At 41.5% G+C, this 12,394-nt stretch overlaps 1 pseudogene; it reads left to right on the top strand.

Moving 5' to 3' along the window:
• Positions 1-1,357: 1,357 nt before the first annotated feature.
• LOC125518197 lies at positions 1,358-11,906 on the top strand (annotated as a pseudogene).
• The last annotated feature ends 488 nt before the right edge of the window (positions 11,907-12,394 follow it).

Genomic DNA, 12,394 nt, shown 5'->3' with positions numbered 1-12,394 from the left:
GCAGCGGGAGCTGGCATGGCGCGGCCGGAGAGGCCTCCCGATTTCTCGTCGTCGACTCCTGCTTCACATCCTCGGATCCTCCCTCCACCCCCTTGCCGAGGGACGGACTCTCTGGCGGACGACGGCGCCCTCGCTGCGACCTGTGGGCTGTGGCCCGTTTCCACTTGCCCCCTCCCTGGTCGGAGCCTCGTAGTCATCGACGGGGCCAACGCCTCCGACCCACGCACGATGGCGTGCTCACGAATTGGGCGCCTCCGCCTCCAGCCCTCCACCTCCTCTTCGTCGCGCCGCCTCCGCCCCTGGCCATCTCTGCTACCACCCCAGGTTCGCGTGCAGCGACGGTAGGACCCCTAAGCGACGGATATTTTGCCGGTTACTGACGTGTTTCTCCACACTTTTTTTTACTAGTTTCCTGATTTCTCTTACTCGAGCTAAATCAAGGGGCGGTTGGGTTATCTTCCTTGTTTCTGCTGAATTGATATGGACTAGTTGTGTTGGATGATAATTTGGGTTCTCTGTTTTGTTTTCCTGATTATTCATGTCTGTTCCTATTTGATGCCTACTTTTCCTGTTACGGAGGACGATCCAGTTTAATTCGATGCAGAGTTAGCTCATACTCATCCTGTACATAATTTCGTCGTACCTTCTTATGTAATATCTGTTCACTATTGTCCTGATCACAAGGGTTCCTGCAGTATTGTGCACCAATTGTGGTTGCTGTTTAAATCCAAGCATCATTAGCCTATTTCTCTACATTTTGCACATTAAGACCACAAACATCTCGCTTTCGCTGCATGTGTTTAGTAGGGAGCATATCTGAATGATGTCAGTTAGTCTATTTGGTCGTGTTAGTCGATAGAATACTTAACATGTCAGTTTAGTCATGTTAGTCAATAGAATACTTAACATGTCAGTTTAGTCGTGTTAGTCAATTTTGCCCATTAGCCTATTTCTCTCTGCCAATGATTTGGTCGTGTTAGTCAATAGAATACTTAACATGTCAGTTTAGTTGCCAAATAGTGTAAACACAAATCCACATAGTTCTGGAATAGTAGAGGATATGATTTACTTGAGACTACTTATGTCTTATCTTCAGACTTTTATTCAATCTCGGTATACTTTGCATCTCCAGTTTGATTAATGGTTTGCAGACCAAGAAATGTACTACTGATTTAGTAGTACATTTGATTTGTAGTTTCTTCTTCGATAATAAAGTACTGGCAGATGAACAGTGAGTTATTTGTGCCCATGCTTTGCTGTAAGCATTAAAGTTGCTCTCTGGTTTTCCTTTCAATGAGTTATCCGTGCCCATGCTTTCTGCAGCTAATTAGTAGTTCAGTCCATATATGCAGGGACCATGATATCAGAGAGTTCAAAGTCGAAGGGATTAACAGAGCAAACTTTCTTGTTTTCACTGAGGAAATTGTTAGGTCAAGAAGAAACAAGAGATGCTGGTATTGTTAAGTCAAGGTGAAGTAATTTTTCAGAGATGCTGGTTTTATATCTCTGATTGTTGTTATATGATTCTTAACGTGTGCATACATGATTTCTCTTTTTGTCCCTAGAGGTAGAGAACCTCTAGCTGTTTCTCTCTGCTGGGATTGGCTTGGGACCATATTGAAGATTAGCCAGCTGCTGCTGCGGCTGCTTTGACTGCGGCAGATGTTACTGGAAGTAACAGCATCTTGGTGGCAGAAGATGAGCTCATGCGCATCTTGATTCTGCTCAGGAACTTCTTGCCTTGGCTATCAACAAGTTTTCCAAGGTGAATAGAATGTTGCAGGCATTTCCCATAGAGCTTATCTTGAGGGAAAGACTTTCAGAACTGTCGGGGCTGGTCGTATCGGCAGGCTCTTACTTCAGTGTCTTAAGCCCTTCAACCTTTAACCTGCTCTACCATGACAGAGTTCAGATAAACCCATAGCATGAGAAAGAAATTGGGGCCAAATTGGAAGGGGACCTGGATGCCATGCTTCCAAAGTGTGATGTCACAGTGATCAATATTCCTCTTACTGAGAAAATTAGGTTTCCATTCATCACACTCTTGTTCTTTTCCACCGTCTTCTGATATGCAATTTCTCAAAATTCTGTTTGGTCCGGCATGTTCAATAAAGAAAAGATTGCAAAGATGAAAAAAGGTGTAACCATCATGAATAATGCTCGTGGAGCAATCATGAATACCCAGGCAGTTGCTGATGCTTGTTCCAGCAGTCACATTCAGGTACCATTCTTTCTTTTAATTAGTCTATCTTAAGCACCAGTGTGCTGCAGGATGTGTATCTAACTCTTTTTGTTGGGGTCTATGATATACATCTTGAGTCCGCGTTTTGCATTTTGTGGGGTAATATGCTAAAACTTGAAATCAGTATAACATAATGCAGTAATATTAAGTACTCGAGTATGCCAGTTTGTAGCCAACAATTTCTTACCACTGACAAAAGCGAAAGGTGCTCTATGCTGCTGTAAATTATATTTGAGATTAGGATAATGATGCAGTACCTTATGTTTTTATATTTAAGATTAGGAGAATAATGATGCACTACCTTATGTTTCTATCTTGGGGATTTTTTTCCCTTTTACTCCAAGTACCTCATTCCAAATTTTCAGGATATGGAGCTGATGTCTGGTTCCCCCAACCAGTACCCAAGGATCACCCATGGCGCTACATGCCTAATCACATCTCTGGGACCGCAGTTGATGCACAGGTTAGCTTATGTTTTTGTTTTTTCTCAGCATAGGCCTTAATGCATATCAGCATCGAAATTACTGTGCACACGACACTTTGTGTACGACCTGTGTCCAATACTTTTTTTTGCAGCGTTAGATTGTCTAGGCAAAAAAATATGGATGGCTTGATCTGCAGTGTCATATAACTATCGGATATGAAACATCAGATGTGTAGTTGCGTTCTGTCATCATTTACAACACTTGATATTCTGACACCCAACCGTATGCTTTAACAAAACTATGAATAGATTCTATTCACTAGTCATCTATTCTGACGAATTCTGTGGATGCTAACTTATGTTTTTCCTTGACAAGTGGAGAATGAAGGGATTATCTATATCTAGAGCAATGAACATATAACTACGACAGTAGGGCAACCTTAACCATGACAAATGTGCATCCTAGATCCGTTCACATATGTTTATCCATTTCCACACTTTGCTGCTGACTGACCGGCCGTGTTTCTGATGTCGATGGCAATTCCTTTGACATGGAAATGTTATATTCCATTAACCAGAATGCTCAGCAAGATCGCTGGCCACCAAGTCATGGATGAAGGTAGGAGTGCCACCCAGCCATATGGCTTGGTGATCGACGATGATCTTTGCACCGAACGCCACAAGGGCATCCGCTACCTTATCATAAAGCCTAGGGCAGTACATCACTTTAAAAACAAAAAATGTAATGCAAGAAACGCTTTAATTTCTCTAGAAAGAGCTCCATTTGGCACCAGGTCCTGGTCTGTTGTTACGATGACCTTTAGAAGCTCCTGTGCATCTGTTTCAGTGATTATATGCGTCATTTGCCAGGACTGAGCTGCCGGAATAGCATTGAAGCAAGCCTCAGCTTCTGCCTGCATAGTATCCTGTAGGAATCACAGTTTACCAGCCTCATGTAGGAATCGCAGTTTACCAGCCTCTGAGACACCACGCCACCTGTAACATATTTGATCACAAAACCCAATCCTAACTCCTATGACTCCGTCAAGAAACTGCTATCTATATTGATTTTCAGCACATCACCTTTCGGGGGTTTCCAGTTCCTAGCAATGGGTACTGTTTGCTTCAGCTTGTTTATGCAACAGGTTTCATAGTCAGCTGCATTCCTCCTGATCTGAGACAGAATTTCATCCACGTTTAACTTGTTCTCTCCTGTGTCGACCTTGTTCTGAGTCAACCACCAAGTCCACAGTATTGCAATAATTAGAGTTATTAAGAAAAGAGGTATTTTATGTTTATTCAGTGCGCTCCCTTTTTCTTTCACGCTCATTTTGACTTTATGTATTTGCAACAGGCAGTCAATTCGCTCAAGAACGATTTCTCAGAATGTGATATCTGGACCAAGGTTTTGACCAGGCAGATTGTGAGATCTGCCTGTGTATCCATTTTTTAAATACCCTGTTGTCCAATCACACCTTTTTGTTCATGTTTTGTGATTTCTCTTCACCCTTTGTGTATTTTCAGAACAAAAGATTGAATGTAGATGGCGCTGGTGGTTATATATCCACTGGCTAGTATTTCCTGGAGACATTGAGATTTTTGACCTTCTTACCAAAACGACGTGATTGATGCGCATGGTTTCGGGTGTCTAGGTATGCCGGGGAAAACTGAAATTCCTTCTGCATTTGTTCAGTGGATTGACAGCTGTTTGTCTCCCCAAATTATCATCTATCTATTACTCCCTCCGTCCCGGAATACTTGTCCCGGAAGGATGTATCTAGATGTATTTTAGTTCTAGATACATCCATTTCTTCGACAAGTATTTTCGGACGGAGGGAGTATATACTAAAAGCACAATACAGATAAAAAATAGAGAAATAAGTTAGAAAATCTAACAAAAATCGGAAACATCCAGTCCTTTATTCCGTGGACGCTAATTATAACGAACACAACTAATGGTTCATATCTGAGTTATATGTGCATTAGAGAGAAGTGTTCCATCCTCCCATGAGTCTAAGGATTCCCTTCTACAATGTCGTTTGGAAACTGCACAGGGAGGTTGTACATCAACTGGCTGTAGCAACCCCAGCAACTCGCTGATTGCTGCCGGTGAGAGTGCCATGAAGAGCTGGCTCAGATTTGCTACGGAGACGTTGTAGCAAGCTACCAAAGCTGACCCGATTGATTCGGTGTCGCACATCCGTACGTAGCTAAAGGGCTAGCAGCTAGGACGATCTGTGATTGATCAATGGATTCTGGCTAAATCTCTCTCGAAAATCACGCCAACGGTCCAGCTTGCTCCCCAGCTCGGTGATGACCGTGCACGGAGACATCGCTCGCGGAGCCTAGGCATGTGGCTGTTGGATCTTACATTGGACGATCTAGCAGTTCACTGAACCTTAGAAACAGGGATTTGATCCTTTGTTTGCCTAACCTACTTTGCTGTCTCACCTCAAACTGAGCCATCCACCCATCCTCTCTTCCCCTTCTTCCTGCACACTTCTGCGCGTAGACATCCGAGGAGACGTTGCAGGTACACACACTGCTGTCTCTATTCAACTTCGCGCCATTGTTGTCTCGATCAGTCCACCACTTTGGTAGCCGCTGTTGTTCCATCTCGATTAGTCAGCCTGCATCCTGTGCCATCACCGTCGACGTTGCCAACCGCTCACACAACAGATCGCTATACTAGCATGGTTGGGGAGACAAAATGTCAATGTTTGTTATCTGAAGTTTGTACTTTTGCATCTCTTCCGTAACATTCTTTGACTTGCAGTTAGATTTGTTTCATCAGAGCCAGTGTTGCACTGATGTGTGAAAGGACTTTAATCAATTCATTTTCTTGTATTACCAAAATCATCAAATTATTGCGGTCAACTTGGTCTGGTGTGCTTGTATTTTTAAAAATGCAAGTTGGGGGCAGAGTCACCTTTTGACTTTATTTTGTACTTCTCTATATAGACCACTATCTTTTCTTTTTCTTAAATTGTTCGGAATTATTTGTGGGGAACAATGTAAAATAAAGCATTAGTAGGTATTTGTGCACTTTTCTTATTGTGGTTAAGGCAATCTTGAATTGTTAAGAAAATTTGTTTTGCTAGATATGAAATTTTAGAAACTATAGATTTGACATTTTTTCTAGGACATTTGTTTTCCCTTCATGTAATTCCGAACATGAGTATTGAATTGTGTTCCATCTATAGAAGAGATAGAAACATTCCTGTTTTGTTTATGCTTCTGCTTGAAATCTTATGCTGGCTGTTTTCTATGTGTAGCTAAGTTATTTATTGACATCTTTTTCGCAGTCTGGGTTGAGATTTTATACATGTTTACGAAAAGCCTCAAATGTAATCGCAGTATTAAACTACAGGTTGCTTATAGTAGTTGTCTGATGTTCTTGTGTGCCTAGATTGTTCTTCGTTGGGTTGCATCCTCCATGGAAGATGATACGAGGTACATGTTTTATATTTTTCTCACTGTTTTGTAAAATGGCCACATTTAAGAAATTTGTGTCATTCAAACTTGGCATGGGCGTGAGGCACAACCATAGCCATGATATAGAGCACGTACATGATTAGGAATATAGCATGTAGACAATCAAACAACAAAACAACAGCAACAACAACAAAGCCTTTAGTCCCAAACAAGTTGGGGTAGGCTAGAGGTGAAACCCATAAGATCTCGCAACCAACTCATGGCTCTGGCACATGGATAGCGCTTCCACGCACCCCTGTCCATAGCTAGCTCTTTGGTGATACTCCAATCCTTCAGGTCTCTCTTAACGGGCTCCTCCCATGTCAAATTCGGTCTACCCCGCCCTCTCTTGACATTCTCCGCACGCTTTAGCCGTCTGCTATGCACTGGAGCTTCTGGAGGCCTGCGCTGAATATGCCCAAACCATCTCAGATGATGTTGGACAAGCTTCTCTTCAATTGGTGCTACCCCAACTCTATCTCGTATATCATCATTCCGGACTCGATCCTTCCTCGTGTGGCCACACATCCATCTCAACATACGCATCTCCGCCACACCTAACTGTTGAACATGTCGCCTTTTAGTCGGCCAATACTCAGCGCCATACAACATTGCGGGTCGAACCGCCGTCCTGTAGAACTTGCCTTTTAGCTTTTGTGGCACTCTCTTGTCACAGAGAATGCCAGAAGCTTGGCGCCACTTCATCCGTCCGGCTTTGATTCGATAGTTCACATCTTCATCAGCATGTAGACAATCAAATTTATAATTTACGCATGCCCTTTGCTTGTGGTACAAATTCCTTATATTATATAGTGAGGATTTTGACCCTATCTATATCAATTAATTTGTTGAAGGAAAAGAAATGTGACAGTCTTCTATCTCAGTATTGGTAGTCTATTTACTGGTATTCTATTCATGGCTATAGAATATGTAACTTCGGTTTCATTTTGGATGTACTTCCATTAAATGAATAGTTGAAGAGGATGCACTACCAAACAGATTTGAGCACATGAATTTTAATTATAATGACACTCCATATGGAGATATATTTTGAATGCTTTGGCTATTCATCTTGCTTCGTTTTTCTTTTACCTTCATCATTATTCACATTTAATTTTATCATGCTGCCTTTTCGTGCTAAGACATGCTATTTCATAGCATCGATGTACATGAATGGAGCCACCATATCATTGTTTTTATGTTAGTAACATCCTTTAGATTTCTCTACCACAAACTATGTGAGGCAATTGATTGGAAACTTCATGTTTCTGTTTTAGTGGTGCAACACTACCTATGCTGGACTGTTGTTGCTTAGCAAGTCTTTCTCAAATATTCCTCAACTATTACAGGATGCAGCACCAAAGGTAACCATCGCGTACTTTCAATTATATATAGGCAAAGTTAGTTGACTTTATCTCCATGGTGGATAAAAGAGAACTCCATAGTGGATTGTATCTCCCATCTTTTTACTTATGTTTGATACTCACAAAAGCAAAGTGCAGCTTCATTAATATTTTGAATGATCTAAGATATGTGGCAAGAAAATAAGCAAATTAGCCAACATTTCTAAATACATTTCATGCGAAATAAATTATTTTACATGACCTATAAACTTTTATCACTTTAGCATACTCTGTTTTAAGTCTTAAGCAAAGGTTTATTTGACAATTTTAAGATCTACTTGAGCTAAGAATGCCATTTGATTGCAATACATGTGGTTGCAATGTTTTTTGTTATCTATGCAGTTTTTCATACTTTGGCCTTGCTCTGTTAAGCCATACTCGAGTGATATCCACCGCTATTGCCTTTGGTGTGTCAGTTTTCGTGGCTCTTTGTTTTGACACTGATCTTCAGCAAAGCTATGTTATTTCTTGAATAACTATAATCAATAGTCTGTGGTAATGATACCTTATATATATTTGAAAAACTCCCCTCCTCATATATACCTAATATGCAATTCCATTATTCATTTTACAGCTTGGGTCTTTTTTTTCTAGCATCAATCTCGGCATTGATGTGTACTTACTCAAATAATGCATAAAAAATAATACATGTATCTTACCTTGCACAGGTTGGTCAAAGTATGGTTCCAAAACAAAAGAAATGGTTCAAGCTTCATTCTTTTTTTTTTGTTCTCTTACAACTGAATAGGTATTCTATAATAGAAATATACCGGAGACAATATGTAGTTCCCGGGACCATTTTTTCTGTTAAGAATGTATCAATTGTCTAGTGACCACATAATTAATCTGGAAAGAGTTCCTTAATTAGTTGATTGTTTGAGTTACACACATTATTTTTTGGGTAAACCATGCACTAAATCTTTACATGTTTATTTTAAGTTTACTGGAGATTGCATAATTAAATCCTTTGTTTATTGGGAAACATGTGTCAAATTCACGGCCAAGTTTCAACCATGGATCGATAATTTTCAGTGTGACGTTTTGGCATCCATGTTTCTTCTAGTTTATTTTAATGAAAAAGGTGAAGTGGTTGTTTGCATCGTAATTATGATGTTAAAGAACTGTCTTGCAAAATATTCAATTAATTTTGCATCTTGAACTGAATGAAAACACTTGGTTGAACTCTCAGCTAAAGGTATTATTTGTATTATTCTTGCATGGAAGTCGAAAAAGCACATCAGACCCTGAATAACCCATAAGATCGTACAAATGGTCGTCCTTCATTGCCTGTAGGGTGCTTAGAGCAAATTAATGATATTTAACTTCATAGGAAATAATTGCAACAAGTCCAAAATGGTATGGAACCTAACACGGATATAGCTTTTCTTTTATCTGTCATCATGCCCTCTGTTGATTGGTCAGCCGCTTGTTGCGTTTTTACCTCGATGTTGATTGGTCAGCCGCTTGTTGCATTTGCATGCATTGAACTGTTTCAGCGCTCTATGACTGGGGGTTTGCAATCTTGTGGGTGCCAGGGAGCAGAGGCTGGGTTTCTCCTGGGACTACATGGCTTATTGTGTAAGAGCGACGTGAGGGATGAATTTCCACTAGTGTACTCGACCGCGCTGTACCCTCGTGTTTCGGTGGTCCTGGTTGGCATTTGGGCCCGCGGTGCAGTGGCATGGGTACTCAGGTGAGAGGGGTGTAATCTGTTCGAGTGGGTGCTCGCACACTCGTCTTGCCCGTTGATTGGAGAGGACCTGTGACCTAACCCTCGTGCCACAGGCCACAGCCACCTCCCCTCCTCTTCCTCGATTCTCGTGCCTCTGCAGCCGCCTCCTCTCCTGTCAGCCAGGGCTTAGTCGTCCCCAGATCAACACGAGGTGGTGCTGTTGGTTCTCCAGTCCCACCAGCCTCTTCTCCTCTCCTCCATGTCGCCACCACCACGCGGTGTGGGTGAGGAGGGGACGGCTCAGGAGGCAGGTGAGAGGAAGCAGATAGTCCTCCTTCCCTGACGGTGCCCCGACCTGCCGGATGTTGCTCGTCGTCGGCCTAGGCCTCGGTCTGCTGGAGCAGGCGAAGAGAAGTGGTGGATCTGGCTGTGGCTAGAATCCCTCATCGCCGTAGGAAGGTGTGGAGGAAGTACGGCCACGAAGGAACAGACAGATGGACCAAGATGGGATGACGGTTCCGTCCGCCGGCCTTCGGGTGTTGTGGCTGGCAGCCCTCCACTTTTTCTCCCCCGGCGAGTCTCCTCGGTCTGATAATAGTTTTCCTCCCCGCACTAATTTGATTCTTGTTCTACAGTGCGGTGGCCTGTGGATGATGCTTCAAAGAGGAGGCCACAGAGAGCAGCGATGGCTTCTTGGTGGTTTTACTCCATGTAAATTTGAACATAGTGTACGTGGTACTAATTAATGGACAACGCTACATCTACGGACGTTTTCTACAGAAGTTAGCTTATGGGACGAGTTGTGAAGATGTGATTGGAAATCAAAAGGAGGGGGAACCATCACAGGAAAGCAAGAGAGGAGAGGATTTATGGGAAGATGAGTCCGTAGGTGTAAGCTGTAGATGTTGTCCGTAAGTGTAGCATTTTTGCTAATTAATATCTGAACATGTTGCCATCTAAACTCTGAAATGACCAAACATCAGTAAACCTGATCTGAACTGATGTAACCTTCCTGGTGTTTCCTCTCTACTTTTGCATACTTTTTTATGGTCTGCAGCTATTGGGGGCCCTTTATGTGCTCATATATTTATTGATCTTCCTTACAGGACCCACATGAGCATCCCAAAGAAAGTACGCTTATCCCCATAAAAAGGTTTATATCTACCCCAAGATTTCATCATCCTTAACGTAGTTAGTGTTTGTATTCTTTTTCTTGCATGGCATAAATTTTGTGAAAATGATTTTATAGCTACAGTGGAGGCTGCCGTTGATCTTATTGCCTGTAACCTTTGTGTGCCTACAAATTTGTACCTTGCCATGTGGTGTTTGCTTTTTGTTTCTGCTTGTCATGCACTATTTCATAGTCCAATATTACCTGTGCCCTCCTGATCAAGAGAGTACTTTCATGTTGAAGAAAGTACAGTAATAAGCATGAGTGGTTGGTATAAATGAGGAACAGTGAAATAGGTATTTGTTTACTAGGTTGATTGCTAATGAAGCTCACATGTGTATTGCTTTGAGTTATTGTGATTCAGTTGCAGTACTGACATAAACAAATATGATTGCTGCATTGGAGTTCCAGCTGAAATGAAATATTTGAAATTGCAGTTATATGATAATGGTGCAATGTTTAGAAATTGCATATTGTTTCAGATTTGGTTCTGTAATAAGATATGTGCTGCCTTTAGGTATAGGTACATCCATTGATTATTTGCTGTAAGTTTTCTTTTGTCATTTCTTTGCCATTCCAATATATAGTAATGAGTATATTTCTTGTTTAATTTGGGATTCCATACCACAAGTAGCCAATTTAAACAGTTTATTATTTGCATAGCACCTTTGTTTCATAGTATGATGAACATCAAACCATTTTTTGTAATGGTTAAGGAACCTATTTGTGGGTAGCAGTTGTGGCTTATTAGTGTTTATACCTGATTTTCTTCCCCTTAATTAGCTCTCCCCTTCTTGATTTGCTTCATTTAATCAATGTTTTGCACAGCAGTTGCTCGCCAAAGTGTCCGGGTGGGATATTGATTTTTTCCTTGATGTTCGTACAGCATGCAGGTGAGAGGGCCTGGCCTACATGGCTAGCGCGAGGTTGCTCCAACTAGGGCGGTTGGGCCTGCTATGGAATTGACGACGTGTTGTCATGACTACGAGGAGTCGAGGACTGCCGACGCTTCTCCGCTTACACGCCCTATGGCAGAATAGAATACTCCTGTCTACGACAACTAGACCTTGTTCCCTCACAGGTATGGTATTGCAGCAATCTCCTTCCACCTTCATGAATGGTTTCTTTGTGTTGAGTATATTGTGTACGCGTATATTGTGTATTGGGCCCACCTCATGTTTCCTCTGTATAGTCGAGGTTGTGGCCCCCCTCTGTACTCATATATACGTGCCTAGTGCACCGATCAATGCATTGTGTTTGCACAGCCTATACTTCATATTCTACACTTTGCATATATTTTGTTGTTTTCATTTGTTGGATTGGAGCTATAGAAGATATTGTAATTTTTAGCTATATTTTTGCAATGGTAGATTGGTCAAATCTTTCTGTATCTGGCTGTACTTATCTTGTGTGAGGATATGGTCGCAGTGGTGTGTCCTTTTTTTTTCTATATACTTGATTTTATTTGTGCAAACCAAAATTTTCTGTTTTGGTGGGAGTGGCGGATCATCTGCTCTTTGATACGCATTGATTACCTTTACCATGATCCTTGATTAAAATAACTAATAGGCTTCTCCACCGACATGTTTAGCTAGGTCGCCAATTTGGTATTCTAAATATATATGTCTTTCTAGCTGGGGGTTGCTCATCCAACCTTCCGATGGAAAAATGTAGTCTGTACGGTTTTCCGATTACTTATTTTATAAGATGCCTAGGAAAGTTACATAGACGTAAAATTCAGTTGAGGAACTCCTGGATATTGGAATGGATACTGTTTTCATTTGGATTTATTATTTCCTAGAGGATGTGCCTGGGCTTTAATGTGGAACATGGAATGTCCATCCGAGTTTGAAGTTTGTTTACTCTGTAATCACATAACCACTGTTGTACTATAAAAACGAATCGTCTTGATCTTTATTTGTTCAAGTACCATTTACCGGGCATAAAAGTAGAAATATTTCTTTTGGCGTGTCAGTTTGCTCGCTTAATACCTTCCATTGGCATTGCT

The sequence above is a fragment of the Triticum urartu genome, chromosome 7 (genome assembly GCF_003073215.2).
Source record: "Triticum urartu cultivar G1812 chromosome 7, Tu2.1, whole genome shotgun sequence".
NCBI lineage: Eukaryota > Viridiplantae > Streptophyta > Magnoliopsida > Poales > Poaceae > Triticum > Triticum urartu.
This window is presented reverse-complemented; position numbering and strand designations above follow the sequence as displayed.